Here is a 5,292-nt window from a genome sequence, read left to right on the forward strand (position 1 = left end):
TTTACGAGAAAGGTACCTGAAGCGACATCGACTTCTTCTTTTGTAGCTTCAAGTGTCATCTGAAAGGCTATCGCCTTCGGCTTTGGTGGTAGATTGGGCTTTGTGACATCCTTCCTCTTTGGACAGTCTTTAAGAACATGCCCTACTTCATGGCACTCAAAACATACCCTCTTGTCAGACGGACACACGTTGGCATAATGCCCAGTCTTTCCACATTTGAAGCAAGTCTCCTCCTCACTACATCTCCCAGAGTGCTTTTTCTTGCACTTCTCACACCATTTCGCTTCACCTCCTCCTCCTCTAAACTTCTTGGACTTAGAAAATTTTCTTTTCTTGTTGGAACCTGAAGTTCGTTCAAATTTTCTCTTTTCACCAACTTCTGCCCTCTCCAGACCCTTCTCTTTGATCTGAACCTCAACATTCTTAGCAGCCCAGATGGCGGCTTTCAAAGTGGTTTCTTGCTTAACCATCGGACCAAAGTCCGCTGGTAATCCGAGGGCAAACTTGTTGACCTTAGAGAGTTCAGTTGGAACTAGATGAGGAACTAGCTTCATCTTTTCCAGAAAACTAGCAGCGTATTCAGTAACGCTCATCATTCCTTTCTTTAAATTCAGGAACTCATTATTGATTTCCAGAAGATCCTGCTCAGAGCAGTATTGCAATTTCAGTTGTACCACAAAATCTTCCCAAGACATCTTACTAGCTTCACCCTTGGGCATAGAATCAGCTAGTAACTTCCACCAGCTCAACACACCAAACTTTAACAGAGGAATCGCAAGTGCGGTCTTTTGTTTGTTGCTGCACTCACAACTTTCAAACATCGTCTCCATTTCAGAGATCCAATTCATGACTTCCACCGATGTCGGACTTCCAGATAGACACGGTGGTTTAGATGCCATGAAATCTTTGTATTTGCATCCGCGTCCATCAACTCCTCCATCCTGGTTGTTTTGTCTAACTATCGGTGGGTTGGCTTGACCAAGAGTCCCATTGTAGTTCCCTCCTACTGATTGCCCTTCATTCAATACGGGCTGTTCAACATGCATCGTAGTCTCTTCCCTATGTTGTTGTAGTAATCGCCTTGTCTCCTCCATTTGGGGATCTAACATCATTTGGATAATTGCTTGTACCCCAGCCATCGTCATTGGCTCAGGTGCAGCTCCTACAACAGGTACTTGCTCAACTACTTAAGGTTGAGGCTGTTGATCCCTGTTTCCGTTTGCATTTGCAGCTCCACTACGAGTTCTTTCCATTACAATCTATTTAAAGAATAAGGTGAATTTAGGTCTTTATCCTTGTTAGACATGTCAATTCCCTTATCACTCCGAAACGTTTACATGTTAGTTCTAATCTCGTAATCATACGCTTAGAATCCTACATACATAAGGTTTCCAGATCCAGTCGGCAACAGACCATAGATCCGAACAAATAATGGCACACATGGCAAACACATAACATTTAGCACATAAGGGCATTTTAGGCATCTTCCCTAAAATAAACTAGTGCTCGTGACTAAAATATGGTAGCCACTCATCTCACAATCATCACTTAGCATTCTAAGTTCAAGTCTAGAAATTCTACAATTTCTTAGTTCGCTTAAACTAATGCTCTGATACCAATTGTGACATCCCCTAATTTCTTGGCCAGAAAAGACCGATTTAATTTATGCTTTTTAAAATAAAATTAGAGAAATATTTTTAAAAGATGTTGTGGAATTGGTCCCCAAACAAAATATGATAAAAGTTTATCAAAACCCTTCATTAAGAAGGTATATGTTTTCCATATATATATATATATATATATATATATATATATATATATATATATATATATATATATATATATATATATATATATATATATATATATATATATATCAAAACCTCGGGATGTCATGTTCCGATACATATCAAAAGCATAAACAAGACACTATAAGCCTTTCAACAGTTATTTACAACTACTGGCCTATAATCCAAAAATCTCTTGTCGTCCTCCGACTATGCTCGGGGTCCACTACTTGTAACATAAAAAGCTGAGTGGGTCAGGCTTGGGAGCCTGGTGAGCATATAGGGTTTTCAACCCACAATAATAATAAACTTACTAAGTTCATCAATCAACAATAACCCTGATTACCCGTTCCCGTTATCCTCACTTTATGTCCCTAAACACTTGTCACAAGGGACCTAGCTTAAAGAATATCATCGGGATGGACACTACTGCTAAGGGGTTTCCTTAGCCATACATGTCCTAAAGGCAACCATGAGGGGGATAGAGTACATCGAATGAACAGTCTCAGTTCATTAACACCTACAGGTTGCGGACCTGCTAATGTTTCCCACTGGACTGTCTAGAAAGTCCGTGGTCGTCATCCAAACTCCGCTAGATGATTGGATCTCAAAACACATCGAGGCCTCTCATCAATTTTATTTTATCACACATCACTATCTACCCATGTTCTACCCAACATATTTGTAGATAAAAATACTTATACAGTTTAAAACTTGTATAAAACATCAACACAACAATCACCTCGAATAAACAATTAATATATTTACATAGCACGTATTATAAGGTAAATACTTCATATCTATGTGTAAAATGAAAGTGACTATACACTCACATGATTTGATGATAATCAGGCAGCAATTTGTTTCCGAAAACGATCGTTTCTAATAAAACCGGGAGTTTTATTGAGAAACCGGGCTTTGCAAAAGTCGGGCTTCGAAACCGAAAAAATAAATTTTCTGGGCTTCTCGGGCACTTCGTGGCGTATTCCGGGCTTTACAATCGATACCGGGGCTTTGGGGGATTCTAAGATGAAGAAAATATGAAGAGAGGGGCTAAATATGGCAAAACTCCAAAAGTAACCGAGAGCCTTCGCAGGTACCCTTCTATTTATAGGGTCCGAAGTCCTGATCCAATGGCTGAGAAGCTTCTGATCCGACGGCTGAGAGGCTTCGCATGACTCAGCAGCTTCGGTCACTCAGCAGCTTCGTGACTTAGCAGCTTGGTGACTCAGTAGGACATGTGGCACTTTTTCAGCGAGGGTGACGTGGCAACTCATGACTATGCGAATTTTCTCGATTTTCGCGCCAAAACTTCTAAAATACATAACTTTCGCATACGAGCTCCGTTTTGACGTTCATTTTATGCACGCGTAGCTAAAATTACGCTCTACAACTTCTGTTTAGACTTTGTTGGCTAGTTTTGAATTTAAATTTTATATTATTATTTTTAACAGCTCGTGACAGGAAATCCGTTAAAAATTCATAACTTCTTCATCCGACGTCCGTTTTCGTCAAACTTTTTACCGTTGTGATCCTAATGAAGAGACCTTCAATTCTCGTTTAGGCTGTGTCGGCTAAAAATCGCTCGATCTAAAATTCGAGTTTTTAGCTGTCTACTGCTAAGCTGAAACTTCGAAAAATCATAACTTACTCATACGAAGTCAGATTTGGGCGTTCTTTTTATCGAACTTCTCGGTTTAACGAATACTACGACTTTCGTTTAGATTACTAAGGCTAAAAAGTAGTTTATCGAAAACTCACTTTTTATGACATTCAGCACCGTGCCGGTTTTGTCGCGAAACTTCGACAGGTCATAACTTCTTCGTTATAACTCGAATTTTGGTATTCTTTATATCCCCGAAATCCTTGTTTCGAACACTACAACTTTATATAAAGATATCGGGCTTATCTTACACTTTAATTTTGACGCTTATTTTTATTCTTAATTAATTAAGCCCTAATAATTAAGCATAAAACACATTATTCACATAATATTCACATAATTCCTTTTCATTTCTTCAAAATGAGTTATAAAGGTTAACCTAGACTATCAACTCAATATAGATGCTTAGGCTAGAAACACGAGTGTTACAATTCTCTCCCCTTAGGATGTTTCCGTCCCCGGAATCACATATCACCAAACAACTGCGGGTAGCGACTCATCATGTCACAATCGATTTAGGGACCTTAAACATGATGAAAACCACTCCTTTGAGTGTTCACAGAATACATCCCTAATTCTGAGCTTCATGTTACTCCTACCAAGAAACATGTCAGGTATAGGGCATCCCGATTGGATTAAAAATGACCGCCCGTAACCTAGCAGATAAAGTACATTACATAGCCGAACAAAAAACAGGGGGGCTCGACCGTCTTCCGAAAAGAGATGCAGCTATGCAAAAAAATGATTTACCAAACTCGGCTGTAAACCCCCCACGAATGGATTCCTGGGCCGTGAACTCACATACACAAGTCATATGATGCCTTAAACTCATTCTAAGGCTTGTATAATTGGTTTAAATCACATGTGATTGAGCTAGGGCCACAAAATCATGTAAGGAATGGTCACATAGGATCTTACGGCCGTAAACTCCTAGTTTACAACCGTAAACTCCATTTGGTAATGTCCTTGGTGGTTTAATTCATTCCCATGCCTTAGATTAAATCATACCAACATTCCCCAAGTGATATTTGACCATTTAGCACCTTGAAACCCATCAACCATGAGTTCAAGGACGTGAACTCTTGTGGTCATGGTCTTAGGTCCGTAAACACCCTAAGGAGTTTATGCTTGAAGAGCAAACCCATTATCCGAGCCCTATACGTCTGTAGATGTCACCCGGGTCACTCCAAACACTTGATTTGAAGTGTTTTCGCGCATTGGAGTGTATTATCATATCTAATTAGTGGTTTAAAGTCTAATTAGATACATTTGTATATCATTGCATATTATATAGGAACTTCGCGCATTATCAAGCCCCAAACCGACACTTAACATTCAAACCGTCGCGTTTTCTCATCTGGTGAGTTCATACCCCTACCCTTTTTCAATGTTTTTCACTATTTTCAGGGGGGATACAAGCAAAGTACAAGGGAATACTTGTACTCAAAAATTGTTTTACATGTGTTGTGTTTCATATTACATATGCTTTTAACACTGATAATCGTAACAGATAACCGTTTGAACTTGCAGAACACTTATTCAGATTATTTGTGAAATACGTTATAAAATGTTGTATTTTATATTTTCACAAATGGTTTTCCACAGTTAATTAGTTAAAAGCATAACATTTGAACTTGAACATGAAACTTAGTACAATGTTTTGTCCTCGGTAAGACTCCACAGAGATACGCGAGTAGAGGATCATTGTTTGTAACAGATTCTTTCTGTATTATTACTAGTAAATTTGTTATTCCTATAAATTGGAGACACGTCCTCGGTGAACACTCCACTGAGATACGCGAGTGGAGGACTGCACCCGTAACCAGAATCTCTTGGATAGGG

Source organism: Lactuca sativa, chromosome 5 (genome assembly GCF_002870075.4).
Source record: "Lactuca sativa cultivar Salinas chromosome 5, Lsat_Salinas_v11, whole genome shotgun sequence".
NCBI classification, from domain to species: domain Eukaryota; kingdom Viridiplantae; phylum Streptophyta; class Magnoliopsida; order Asterales; family Asteraceae; genus Lactuca; species Lactuca sativa.